This window comes from Gastrolobium bilobum, unplaced genomic scaffold, assembly GCF_033153095.1.
Source record: "Gastrolobium bilobum isolate Gb01-03AN ecotype WA unplaced genomic scaffold, APGP_CSIRO_Gbil_v1 utg193914, whole genome shotgun sequence".
In the NCBI taxonomy this organism is placed as follows: domain Eukaryota; kingdom Viridiplantae; phylum Streptophyta; class Magnoliopsida; order Fabales; family Fabaceae; genus Gastrolobium; species Gastrolobium bilobum.
The window spans coordinates 1-14995 of record NW_026897754.1 but is presented as its reverse complement, the minus strand read 5'-3'; the positions used below and the strand labels follow the sequence as shown (position 1 = coordinate 14995).

The 14995-nt window shown below is 39.8% G+C and overlaps 2 non-coding genes across 2 annotated transcripts; one reads left to right on the top strand and one right to left on the bottom strand.

The window, feature by feature from the left end:
* Window positions 1-211: 211 nt before the first annotated feature.
* On the top strand, window positions 212-315 carry LOC133309929 (small nucleolar RNA R71). Its single transcript, XR_009751377.1, has one exon. It is a non-coding gene; the product is annotated as a small nucleolar RNA R71 (small nucleolar RNA).
* Window positions 316-11449: 11134 nt separating this feature from the next.
* On the bottom strand, window positions 11450-11556 carry LOC133309928 (small nucleolar RNA R71). The gene has a single exon (XR_009751376.1). It is a non-coding gene; the product is annotated as a small nucleolar RNA R71 (small nucleolar RNA).
* Between the last annotated feature and the right edge of the window lie 3439 nt (window positions 11557-14995).

Here is a 14995-nt window from a genome sequence, read left to right as displayed (position 1 = left end):
TAGCATCGCATCATTACCTTCCAGATGAAGGATACCTCTCTTAGGCTTTGCTGACAACACTTCATTTTCATTGGCAGCCATCCTCTCAATCAGCTCAAGAGTCTCGTTTGCTCTCAGAGTTTTAATCGTGCCAGCTGCTGTACCATTCAACACCATCCTCACCTCAGGTTTGCAACCATTGAAGAAGATTCTAACCTGATTACCAGCAGTCAAGTTATAATGAGGACACCTCCTCATTAAATCCTTGAACCGGTTCCATGCTGCACACATTGATTCACCCTCAGATTGAGTGAAATTGGTGATATCATTCACCATATGGTTGTACCTCTCCATCGAGAAGAAATCAGAAAAGAACTTATGAGACAAATCATCCCATGTAGGAATGCTTGCTGCAGGCTGCCTTTCCAACCAACTAAGAGCCTTTCCCTTAAGAGCAAAAGGGAACAACCTCAACCGGATTGCATCATTAGACACCTGAGGGTGTTTGGTTGAGTCACAGATCCTCAAGAATCTGTCAATAAATCTGTGAGGGTCTTCACTCTCCTCTCCTCCAAACTGAGCTCTCTCCACCAATTGAATATGGGAAGACTTGAGCTCCCAATTGTTATTGGCAACATTAGGCTGAACAATACTCGCATTGGGCCTGTTGAACGATGGAATCAGAATAGTATCCATGAGTGGATTATCTTCTTCATTGTTCCCTTCCATGGTGTGTGCTTCTTCAGACAGAATTTCTGACTCGTCGAATGCAAGCTTCTTCCGAGCAAGTTTCCTGTGTCTCTTTTCGGTCTTTGTGATTTCCGAATCAAATGGAAATTCTATAGGTTTACCTCGCATACAACTCAGAAAAGAGATCAGTAGCACTTTTCAACAAGAATAAAAATAAAATAAAATATAATACAAGTATTCACAAAATCCAATCTTAAAAATCAAGATTATATGATATAAGAAACGCCAATCCCCGTGTGACACCCTCCCCTGTATGCATCCAAGGGAGATGCCTGCTAAATTTTATTAGAGTTGCAACGTTACCATAATCAATTCAGTAAATACACTTTGAAGTCAAGTGATAAAAACTTGTATTAAAATCGAACTACATAGGTAAAACAGCTAAGGATTTCATAAAAACTTGTAAAGCTGAAATCGTAAATTTTCAGAAAAGCTGTCTATCTTACAAAAATCATATAAAATCGAACTTACAAGCTTTAGTAATAGAGTTTATATAATCTGAAAATAGACATCTGGGGCTTTACGTACATATAAAATTCATAACATTTGGAGACCTGTAGCTCCGGAAAGAGAACTCGCAAGATGCATGCTAAATCAGAGTCAAAATCCGAATTTAAATACATGCTGAATTTATTTTCGAAAAGTTTAGTACCCTAGGCTAATTGAACTCATAATGCTTCCAATAAAAATTCAACTACACAGGATCTAATTACAATAACGATTAACCCTGATTGTCTTACACATATTTAGCCAACTAGATCAAACTCTGTAATCAAAAAACTTAGCATGTTAGGGACTGAAATCCTGATTACTTAGCAACAAGTTACATAGTTATATAAGTTCCATTCAAAACATAAAATCCATGCGACAACCATGTTCTACAACAAGACATACACGATTTCCAAATATGTCAATCTTCAAACTACTACATCATGTTCAAAAGTACAACACTCCATTCAGCCAAAAACAGTGAACACACGTAGCATGAGCAAACAGCAGTGGACTTAAACAGAAATTTTTCCCAAAAAAATACTCCATCAAATACTTCTTCGTCCTCCTGCAATTTTATAAAAATTGAGCCCCAAAAAGGGGTGAGAAAATTCCCAGTAGTGTGATAGAAAATCCAATAATGCAACAGTATTAATTTAGATACAGAATTTCCAAAATTGTCACATCATCAAATAATTTCCGAACAGATACCAAAATGCAACAGAATGCGTATATAACGCCAGAATATTGTATGTTCATAGCACTAAAGTGCACATACTAACTAACTAAACTCAATGGAGATTCCATTTGGCCCTAACAGAGGGGAATTCCAATTGAGGCCTATGCGAACCGAGCCACGGTTCCTTCTCCCTGGTACCTGAGGGATGCCTATATGATGCATGCTCAAACATATGCTTCATTTCATCAAATATTTCGGTTTCCAAAACTGCATGTATAATGATGTATGAAATGCTATGTTTTGCTTCGCACACACATGACAAAATGCGGATTTATGATGTTCATGAGCATGACCAAAATTCAGAATCAGAAAATCATAGTTCTCATGGACTATGACACCAAAATTTCGAACTGAATGTGTCTCCAAAACAGAATTCCAACAAGTTACCTTCAAGGTCAGATTACACATGCTTTCAAACAAAATTTCATGGAGACATGAGAGCAACAAATCAAAAATCCATGACCTAAATTAATAGTCACAAAAGGTTAATCCACCAAACACTTACCTTGATGCTTTAGGGTCTTAACCTCAACATCATCAAATCAGTACACTTTTTATTTAGAGGCTTGCGCACCTAATTAACAAAATACCCAATCAGAATTCTCATCTATTTTTCCTATAAAACACATGTAATTTCCATTCCTCCTAATTCTTGGGTTTAATCGGATTTCATGGTTCTTATACTAAATGAATTTTCTGTCTTAAGATTAATTTACCAAAGGTTATCAAGTGACACAGCCATAAATTCCTATGCATGTATTTCGATTTTAAGACCATCACCTAGGGGTTCTGTTTTTCTTTTAACCTAACACTACTTACATGGCTTAGGCATGAGTTAATAGGCTTTTAGCATACTGTCTTCCTCATTTTTAACACATGCAAAGCTTAATAATTTTTGCTAATCCAAGGGGTAGTCCCGAACATTAAGAGGAGCTATTTTCCAAGCTCACAAATCTAATTTTTGTGCTTGCATGCACCAAGTCCATGGGTTGTTTGACTACACAGAAACGAGGGAAGAGGAATGACAAAAAAAAACATCCTCCTTGCATGCATGTAAGGGCCGAAACAGTGGGGAGTAAAGGGGGGTTTGATTTGCGCTCTTTACCTCTTGCATGTACCCACAAGCTTCCAAATCAGTCAACGAGCAGCACCCAAAGGAGGAGCAGCACCTTCACCCTCCTTCTATGCAAAAGCTCGAGTTTTAAATCTGCATGCAGGGGGGAAAACTCCATTAAACCGAGTAGGTTATAAAGAAACCATGAAGTAGAGGAGACACATCACCTCCTCCTACTTTTGTCCAGCCGCGCGCACAAGTGGAAAGGAAGGAAGAGTTTGAGTTTAGGTGTTGAGGTTATTTTCTTATGGACTTGCGGCTTGGTAGAATGGTGGAGAAGGAAAGGAATACAAGCTTAGTTGATAGGTCTTTCTCTTGGTGGCTGGCGGTCAAGAGTAAAGGAGAGGATGGCTCGGTTTGATTCTGACTAAAGGGATAAGCACTCAGTTTTGGTTGGTTCTCTTATTATGCGCATAGGGAGAAAGGAAGGGGGACGATAAAACTGATTAACATTCTGAACCAAGGACCAACAAAAAAATCAGATTTTCTTACTCTATCTAGGCGCATAGGGAGAGCGAATAAGGTGGATAAGTGGGTGGCCTCTTGACCAATACGGAATAAGCATGCTGATTTCTTAGGATAAGCCAATGGAGAAGGGTAGGAACAGATTTTTGGGCTGAATTAAGTCCTCAATTTAGAGGCTTGGGCCGTGGCCCCTTAAGGGTCATTGGGTCCAAAAATTCATCTCCTAATGAACATTATTTCGTGCAATCTACTAAGTAGTAACTAAGATTTTTGTATGTTGTAATTAAAATTAATCGTATTCTTTTAACTAGTGTTTCGAATTTATTAAATACATACTCATCCATAATTGCATTTAAAATAATTTCCTAATTTATGTGGGATGTTACACTCTCCCCACCAAAATAGAATTTTGTCCGCAAAATTAGACTTACGTACTTAATTAAAGAGTTCCGGGTACCGATTCCGAATGTCATCTTCACGCTCCCAAGTGGCTTCATGCGCAGATTTATTGTTCCATAGCACTTTCACCAACGGTATCTCCTTGGAACGAAGTTGCTTGACTGACCTCTCAAGAATCTGGAATGGTTGAACAGGGTATGTCAGATTTTTCTCTAATTCCACTTCTTCTAGTTGTAGTACATGGGATGGATCAGAGATATATCTTCTCAACTGGGACACATGGAAGACGTTATGAATTCCCGACAAATTAGGCGGTAACGCCAATCGATAAGCTGATTCTCCAATCTTGTCCAAGATAAGGTATGGTCCCAAGTACCGCGGACTCAACTTCTTCGTTCCCATTCTCTTTCCGAGTCCAGATGTGGGCGTGATTCTCAGAAACACGTGGTCTCCCACTTCAAAAGATAGGGGTTTATGACGATTGTCATAGTAACTTTTCTACCTCGCCTAGGCCCTTTGCATATTTTCCTTGATCCTCTGTACCTGCTCTGAAGTTTCTTGAATTATGTCGAGCCCCAAAATACTTCGCTCACCAACTTCTACCCAACATAAAGGAGATCTGCATTTCCTCCCGTACAAAGCTTCATACGGTGCCATTCTGATGCTGGAATGAAAACTATTATTATAAGCAAACACCACCAAAGGAAGATACTTGTCCCAACTGCCTCCTTGTTCTAAAATGCAGGCTCGCAACATATCCTCTAGAACCTGAATAGTACGTTCAGTCTGACCATCGGTTTGCGGATGATAAGCAGTACTCAACCTCAAATGGGTTCCGAGAGCTCGTTGGAAAGACTCCTAAAACTTAGAGGTGAACTTGGGATCACGGTCACTGATGATGCTAGTGGGGACTCCATGCAATTTCACAATCTCTCGAAGATAAATCTGAGCAAGCTTTTTTGTATTATACGTTGTTCGGACACTCAGGAAATGGGCTGATTTTGTCAGACGATCAACAATTACCCATATGGCGTCAAATCCTTCTCGCGTCCGAGGAAGTCCAACTACAAAGTCCATGGCAATACTATCCCATTTCCATTCGGGAATTTCCAGAGGTTGGAGAAGTCCCGAAGGTTTCTGATGTTCATATTTCACCTTCTGACATGTTAGGCATCGAGCTACATATTCTGCAATGTCCCGTTTCATACCCGGCCACCAAAACAGAGTCTTTAAATCATGATACATTTTAGTGGATCCAGGATGAACGATATAGTTACCCTTATGGGCCTCTTGCAAAACTTCTTGTTTAAGTTCATTATTCGGCACTACTAACCGACCTTGAAACCTCAGCAATTTATTTTCATCCCAAACAATATTTTGGTAACCAGCCAATTTATGAACTAGTCCCTCATCTCTTTGAGCCCTCTTGATTCTACGGAGTAACTCATTCTCTACCTTGATTCTGCCCAACCTTATTCCACGCCTTCTTCTGCTAACAGACAAGTTTAGATCCCGAAAGGCTTCAAGTAGTTTCAGTTCTTCTATCATCAGAGTGGCAGTATGAAGAGTCTTACGGCTCAAGGCATCAGCTACTACATTTGCCTTGCCTGGATGATACTTGAGCTCAAATTCATAATCCTTCAAGAATTCCATCCACCGTCGTTGCCTCATGTTTAGTTCCTTCTGATTAAACAAATTCTTCAAGCTCTTATGATAGCTAAAAACATCACATTCCGAACCATACAGATAATGTCTCCAGATTTTTAGTGCGAACACAATAGCTGCCAACTCCAAATTATGAGTAGGATAGTTTTCCTCATGGGGCTTTAATTATCGTGATGCATAAGCTACAACCATATGGTCTTGCATCAACATGCAACCAAGGTCCTTTAGAGAAGCATCACAATACACTTCAAACTTTCTGGTTGGATCCGGAATAGTAAGCACGGGAGAACTGGTCAATCTACCTTTTAGCTCCAAGAAACATTCTTCACAAGCGTCAGTCCACTCAAAAGGCATTCCCTTCCGAGTGAGACGTGTGAGAGGCTGTACTAACTGAGAGAAGTTCTGGATGAATCTACGATAATAACCTGCAAGTCCCAAGAAACTCCTCACTTCTGTGACGGTCTTAGGTCGCTCCCAATTCATTACTGCTTCCACTTTGCTGGGATCCACAGCAATACCTTCTGTAGAAATTATGTGACCTAAGAACTGGACATCATTTAACCAGAACTGGACTTCATTTAACCAGATTTCACACTTCGACCACTTGGCATACAATTGTTTCTCTTTAAGGATTTGTAAGACTATTCTCAAATGTTCAGCATGCAGTTCTTCATTGGTTGAATAAATCAGAATGTCATCAATAAATACAATGACAAACTGATCTAAGAATGGGTGAAAGATACGGTTTATATAATCCATGAATACAGCCGGAGCATTAGTAAGTCCAAACGGAATCACCTGATATTCATAGTGACCATATCGAGTCCTGAATGCCGTTTTCAGAATGTCCTCAGGTTTAACCCGGATTTGATGATATCCCGATCGCAAATCTATTTTAGAGAACACCCTAGCACCTCTCAACTGATCCATCAGATCATCAATTCTAGGAAGCGGATATTTATTCTTTACTGTCACCTTGTTCAGTTGACGGTAATCCACACACAGACGTAAACTACCATCCTTCTTCTTGATAAGAATAGTTGGAGCACCCCATGGAGAAGTACTGGGTCTGATGAATTCTTTTGACAACAGCTCTTCTATTTGCTTCTTAAGTTCCCGAAGTTCCAGTGGTGCCATACGGTAAGGAGCAATGGAAATAGGTCCAACTCCAGGAAGAAGTTCAATAGGAAATTCGATCTCCCGATGAGGAGGTAATCGAGGAATTTCATCAGGAAACACCTCCACGAACTCACTAACAACATGAATATTTTGAAGTTGGGTGTCAACAGTATTCTCAGACTCAATTAACAACAAGTATCCTTCAGCTCCCCGAAGGAGTTCTTTTCTAACTTGCAATAAGGAAATAGTAGCAAAGAACTGAGAATTACCATCTTTAGAAGGAACGATGACCTTTCCTGCTTGACAATCCAAGGTTATTCCATTCTCCGCCAACCAGTCCATACCGATAGTCATCCCAAGACTGAATACCGGTAGAACCACTAAATTCACCGTATAAGTCCTTCCTTCAAACTGTAGAATACAACCCCTGCAGATTTCTGATGCAGTACAAGATCCTCCAGTAGGAGTACTGGTTTGTAACTCATAAGGTAGAGGAGTCGAGGTGAGACCTAGTCTCATTGCAGTGTGCCCCGCAATAAAAGAACCTGATGCTCCAGAATCAAAGATAACAGAAATAGGATAACCATTCAGAATTACATTACCTCGGATCAGATTCGGATACTTCTGGGCTTCATTGGCATCAAGAGTGAACACCCGAGCTTGAGTAGGAGCCTGATTCGCATTCTGTGGACAATCAGAAATGAAATGCCCCAGTTGTCCACACCTGTAACACAAATTATTCCCGCGTCGGCATACACCAGCATGATTCTTCCCACAGAAAAAGTTTACCCGTAATTTAATTAACTCAATTACTGTGATTGTAACTGCGCTTAATACCATATGCAATGATAACATTACCGGTACGTAACGGGCTGTTACAACCATAATCTCCTAGGTATCTATATGTTCGGTTTTTAGGCCATCACCTTGATGCTTCCATTTTCGTTTAACATAACATTTCCTACATGACTTCAGTGTGAGCGAACAAGGTCTTTAACATGCTGTCCACACAGTTTTAGCACATGCAAGGCTTGTTAATTTTTGCTAGTCCAAATGAACAGTCCCAAAATGATGAGGAGCTATCTTCCAAGCTCAAAATCGGTTCTTTATGCTTGCATGCACCAAAGGCCAAGGGTTTTTTTGGCTGAACAGAAAGGAGGAAAGGAGAATGACAAAAAATATATCCTCCTTGTTTACAATCAGAAGCTGAAACAGTGAGGTAAAAGGGAGAGCTTGTTGTTCGAGTTATACCTTCTTGCATGCACCCAAGTGCCCCCAAATCGGTCAAGGAGCAGCAACCATAGGAGGAGCAGCACCCCCACCCTCCTTCTCTACAAGAACTCGAGTTTCAATCTGCATGCAAAGGAAAAAGGACTCAATCAAAATCGTAAGGAGCTTAAAGGAACAAGGAAGTAGAGAAGACACATCACCTCCTCCGTCTTGATGTTTGGCCACGCGCACAAGGAAGGGAGAATGAAGAATGTGAGCTTAGGTTTTTATGTTCTCTTCTAAGGGGCTTGCAGCTTTGTGAATGTGTAACTACCCGCAAAAATATTAAAAAAAAAACCTTGAAGAATCTAGTTCTTATAAAACTGTTCATATCAGGAATTTTAGAGGAAAATACCCTTTTGATTAATTTAATTCTCGGATTTTGCCATGAGGAGTAGAATGGGAAAGATTAATGGTGAGTCATTCGAATTATTATAATTATTAGTGGGTTTCAACCAAACTCTATGGAATTAATTACTATTTTTATTTTATGATGAGATAACTAATACCTTAAGATGTAATCATGAAATCGAATTACATGTAGGTGTAGGATAGGAATTATTTTAATTACGACGTACAAAAACCCTATTTAATAATTAGTAGACTACATGAAGTAATACTTATTAGGAGATGAAATTCTTGGACCCTATGACCTTTAAGGGGCCACGACCCAAACCTCTAAATTGAGGTTTAAAAGGCAGCCCAATATATCTTCCCTACTCATGATCCTTTAGATCATCCTAAACAAAATCTGCATGTGAGCTTGTTATTGGCCAAGAATCAACCACAAGTCCATCCTACTCAGCCTATGCATGCTCACTATGTGTCAACCTAGATCCATTCCATTCCCCTTGCATGTGCGCCACCTATGCATCAAGAGGACACTTGGACCCTCTCCCCCATGTCTCGGCCAAGCTCCATTATTGATCAAGGACTCACCACTCAATGTCTTAAACTGATATCTCTTCTAATGCTCTTCAATCACAAAAGAAAAATCAAGCTGAATCATCATCCCTACGCGCATAACAAAGAACAAACTAAAACTGATTGCTCATCCCCTAATTTTGAACCAACACTCAGCCTACTCTCCCTTACAAACCGTACACTCACTAAGAATAACACCAAATACTTGAGTTTCACTCCTCTACTCATCCGTCCTCCACAGCCGAAACCACAAGAAGAATACAAAGGAGAACAACGTGTGCATCTCCTTCATCATCATCTTCTCATCAAATCGTAAGTACCATAAGGAGACAACAAGACATCAAGCACACTCATCCTCTCCTTTCCCAGTTCGACTGAGTACCATTGAGCAATAGATTGTGATCTATGCTCAACCATTTGCTTCCTTCTCTTGTGCGCACAACCAACATTAAGTAGGAGAAGCCATAAATTCGATTTCTTGAAGAGTGATAGAAGGAGGTTGTTGTCCCTTGATAAACCCCTAGTTCGTCAGGTTTTTAAGCATGAATTAATATCAATTTGTGTGATTAAATGGATGGAAAAAAGGTTAATGTCATGGAAATCCCTCAAGTACAAGTTCTGAAAGCTTTTTTGAAAATTTACATTATCTTGCAGGGAAATGAAGCTCAAGGAGCAGCAGAGAGAAGGAAGAAGATTCTGAAGAAAGGGAGAATGCTCAAGTGTTGAGCGCTAAAACGTCCACACAGACGTTTTAGCGCGCTGCTGTTGGAAAAGTTTCTGGTCTTGAGCACTAAAACCTCCTGATCAAACGTTTTAGCGCTCTGATGTGGGAAAAGACTCTGGTCTTGAACGCTAAAACGTCCAAGTCAAACGTTTTAGCGTTGGAATCAGTTAAAAGCAGTTGTGCATCCGTCAAACATGGACGCTAAAATGCCCATCAATTAACGTTTTAGCGTCCATGGCAGTTTTCAGTTGTAATTTGTAACACTATAAAAGGCAAGGGCCTTCACATTCTGAACATATCTCATATCCTAATATCATATCCTCTCTCAGATCCTTTGATCTGACTCTTCCCCTTTTTCTTATTTTCCAAATTCTTTAGGACTTAGTTTTTGTATTAGTTAGTATTTCCTATGTAATTGTACTTGAAGATTGAAGTCTCACTATCATAACAATGGAGTTTGATCTTTCTTCTTCTCTTGTTTATATTTCAACTATGTCTGAGTAGAGTCCTTTGTAGTCTGATTCAATGGACTCAAGTGTGAATTTATGAATGGTTAATTAGATATTTTGTTTATCTCTTATGTGATTGTATGAAGTTGTCTTGATTAATTCTTTCTATTAAGGGAATAGTGTAGAACAGACATGTTTACATTGTTTCTGTATTTGACAACTTTATCATCAGTGTTCTAGTAGTCAAGACATTGATGCTAGGATTCTGATGTGATCTTAAGATCTTAGTATTTAATGCATGTATTAAGAAGGGAATCACCAAGACATTGGGGTTTCTGATTAATGTTTCAATCAGGTTAGTAAGACATTACATCTTGATGATAAGAAAAAGGTTGATCAACATCACATACTAGATAATTCATTATGGAAATTGGTTCAACCATAAATTCATGCTTGAGAGAAATTGACATCTGACTACTTGTTTAAATTATAATCACATTTTATTTGTTTATCAAGCTTTTATGCAATTCAACTAAATTTCTGGTGACAAGAAATCGATGCAATTAATAATCTTTTGGTTGATTCAACTTAAGTATATATGGTTAATCGGTGCTGGAACACAAATCCTCGTAGGAACGATCTTTACTCATCATTTTATTACTTGTGTGACTAGTACACTTGCTAAATCCACAACAAGTTTTTGGCGCCGTTGCCGGGGATTTGTTCTTCAACATTGACAGACACCATTAGTATTTGAGATTGAGTCTTTTTATTTTTCAGCACTTTATATTTTTTTTGTGTGAATTTTTGTTCAATTTTAATTCTGGTGTATGCGAGGAGGTACTATTGATCCAAATTCTTTATTGTTTGACCCAGAATTAGAAAGGACAATCAGAAGGAACAGGAGGGCAGCCAAAAGAAGACAGATACAAGAAAGGGGTGAACCAAGTATAACAGTTCAGGAAGAGATTATGGCAGAGAATCATATGCAACCACCACAGAGGACACTGGGAGATTACATGACACCCGCTGTCATTCCACCCACTGGAAGTGTGGTTAGACCTACAGTGGAACCCAACAATTTCGAATTGAAGCCTGCAGTAGTATAGTTGGTGCAGAAGGAACAGTTTGCTGGGACCAGTGCAGAAGATCCATACCTGCACATTGAGAATTTTTTGTTGTTGAGTGATAGTGTGAAAATCAATGGAGTGACCAGAGATGCCATTCTGTTGAGGCTTTTTACTCATTCACTGAAGGATGATGCCAGGAGATGGTTACAGTCACTACCACAAGGAAGTATTACAACTTGGGATGATCTGCAGACCAAGTTCTTGGCCAGATTCTTTTCAGCATCCAAGAGGGCAAAGTTGAAAGATGAGATCATAGGATTCAAGCAAAAAGAGTCAGAGTCTATCTATGAGGCCTGAGAGAGTTTCAAGACACTTTTGAGGAAATGTCCACAACATGGTATAGAAGTGTGGAATCAAGCAGCAATATTCCTCCAAGGGTTGACAACCAACACCAGGACATTGGTGAATGCCACAGCTGGTGGTTCATTGACAACCAAGACCCCTCAGGAAGCCCTTGACATCTTTGAGTCCCTAGCATCTTAGGAGTTTGACAATGCTCCGGTGAATGACAGAAGAACAGGAATTATTAAACTTGATGGCCATGATGCCTTGTTAGCCAAGAACGATCAGATGCAGCAAGTGCAGAAACAACAACAACAACAACTGGATGCTCTCACCAAGCAGCTTTCTTCTCAGAAGGTTGCTTACGTGGACACTAATTCTGTGTGTGCCATTTGTGGGAAAAGCCATGTTACTGATGAGTGTGATTATGGAGGACCTGCTGAACAAGCAGAAGTTAATGGAGTATGGTATGATGAGAGTAACTACAACAAATAGGGGCGAAATGTTTATGTTCCACCATGGAAGAATAAGAATCAACACTCAGGGTTCAGTTACAGTTCCAACCATCAGTTGAATCCTCCACTACATCCTCTTCCAACACATTCATCACAAAAAGGTGATACTTCTGCATGGGAGTAAGCTTTTGCCCAGTTATCAAAGACTACTCAAGATTACATTTAGGGGTCAAATTCTTTCAGGGAAGAAACTTCTGCTTTCATACAAGAGACCAAGACAGCATTCAGGAACCAGGAAGCATCCATCCGGAATTTGGAGACACAAATTACCCAGTTGTCTAGACAGATATCTGAGAAGCCACAGGGAAAGTTCCCTAGTGATACCACGGTGAATCCAAAGGAGCACTGCAAGTCCATAATTACAAGAAGTGGGCTTGTGCTTCAACCGGTTAACAAGAAAGTGGAAGAGAAGAAAGTGGAAGAAAAGGAAAATAGGAGGAAGTTGTTGTTGAAGATGTTGTAGTTGAAAATAATGAAGTAGAAAAGAAAGTTGGGAAAGATAAGAAAGAAGAAGAGGTAGTGGTTGAGAAGAGTTCTTCACCCAAGAAGTTGATGAAGTGGGAGAAGAAGAAACTGGCTGACAAGCAGGACCAGCTAATTAACCTATCTCCATATGCTAAAGTGCCTTATCCTCAACAGTTAAAGCAGGAAATTTAGAAGCAGCACTATGCAAGGTTTCTGGATATTTTTAAGAAGTTGCAGATTAACATTCCATTTGCTGAGGCCTTGGAGAACATGCCTCACTATGCTAAATTCATGAAGGATCTTCTGTCTAAGAAGAGGAAACTGAAGGATGGTTAGACTGTGGCCTTAACAGAAGAGTGTAGTTCCCTGATCCAAAAGAAGCTTCCTCCAAAGTTAAAAGACCCAGGGAGTTTCAGCATTCCTATTGCCATTGGAGATGTGGAAGTAGGGAAGGCACTTTGTGATTTGGGGGCCAACATAAATTTGATGCCATTGTGTGTATGTAGAGCTTTGGGAATCAACAAATTGAAGGATACCAATCTTATTCCGCATCTAGCAGATAGATCCATCAAGAGACCAGAAGGTATGGTAGAAGATGTTCTGGTCAAGGTAGATAAGTTCATTTTTCCTGTGGACTTTGTGATTCTTGATATGGAAGAAGAAGATACTGAAAGCCCTCTACTTCTAGGGAGGCCATTCTTAGCAACTGCTAGATCCCTGATTGATGTTGAACAAGGGAAGCTGATGTTAAGGGTGAATGAAGAGACCGTTACAATTATGAGTTTGAAGCCATTAAACATCCTGTTAATGTGGATGATTGGTTCAGAATTGATATCATACAGGAGGTTGTGGAAGAAGTGACAGGAGAAGCAGACGTGTCATTTGAGGAAGATAAATTAAAGGATGAGATAAGTGGGGAATTTTATCAGGAGGAACCGATGGTTGAAGAGTTGGAAAAGAAAGTGGATGACATTCCTAAGGGAGCACCTAAGGTGGAATTGAAAGAACTACTTTCAAATCTTAAAGTATGTGTTCCTTGGGGATGATCAAACCTACCCAGCCATTATCAATGCATTGTTGTCTGAAAGGGAGGAAGTGAAGTTGGTTGAAGTGCTCAAGAAGAATAAGACAGCCATGGGCTGGTCATTTTCAGATCTTAAGGGTATCAACCCTTCCTTCTGCACTCATAAGATATTGATGGAAGAGGAAGTCAAACCAGTGAGACAACCACAGAGAAGACTCAATCCCACTACGAAGGAAGTAGTGAGGAAGGAGGTGGTGAAGTTGCTTGATGCTGGGATGATTTACCCTATTTCAGACAGTGCTTGGGTGAGTCCAGTTCAGACAGTGCCCAAGAAAGGAGGGATGACTGTTGTGAGGAATGAGAACAATGAACTGATCCTTACAAGAACAGACACAGGCTGGAGGATGTGTATTGACTACCAGAGACTCAGCAAAGCAACAAGGAAGGACCATTTCCCTATTCCATTCCTGGACCAAATGCTGGAGAGATTGGCAGGACATGCCTTCTACTGTTTCTTAGACGGATTGTAGCTGTGGCTCCGAAAGATCAGGAGAAGACTACATTTACTTGCCCCTATGGAATCTTTGCATACCGGAGGATGCCTTTTGGCCTATGCAATGCACCAGCAACTTCTCAAAGGTGCATGCTTTCTATATTCTCTGACATGGTAGAAAGGTGCATTGAGATTTTCATGGATGATTTTTCTGTGTTTGGTCCTACTTTTGGTGCATGTTTAGAAAACCTGGATAGTGTGTTGAAAAGATGCCAAGATTGTAATCTTGTGCTGAATTGGGAGAAATGTCACTTCATGGTGACAAAGAGTATTGTTTTGGGACACAAAGTGTCCAACAGAGGGATTGAAGTAGATAAGGCCAAGATCTCTGTTATTGAGAAACTACCCTCTCCCATAAATGTTAAAGGTGTGAGGAGTTTTCTAGGTCAAGCAGGGTTTTACCGTCGTTTCATAAAAAAACTTTTCCAAAATTGCAAAACCATTATGCAAGTTGTTAGGGAAGGATCAAGAATTTCTGTTTACTGATGACTGCTTGCATGCATTCAATGTTTTGAAAGATATGTTGATCACTACACCAAAAATCATGGCACCTGATTTTTCATTACCTTTTGAACTTATGTGTGATGCCAATAATTATGCTGTAGGGGTAGTGCTAGGCCAAAGGAAGGATAAATTATTGCATGTCATTTACTATGCCAGTAAAATTCTTAATGAGTCACAAAAGAATTATGCTACTACAGAAAAAAAGTTATTGGCAATAATGTATGCATTTGACAAGTTCAGGTCATATCTTCTAGGGTCCAAGGTTATTGTTTACACTGACCATGCAGCTTTGAAGTATTTGTTAACAAAGCAGGATGCTAAGCCCAGGTTACTCCGATGGATGTTACTTCTGCAAGAGTTTGAAGTGGAGATTAAGGACAAAAAGGGAGTTGAAAACTTGGTGGCTGATCACTTATCCAGGATCACAGAGACAAATT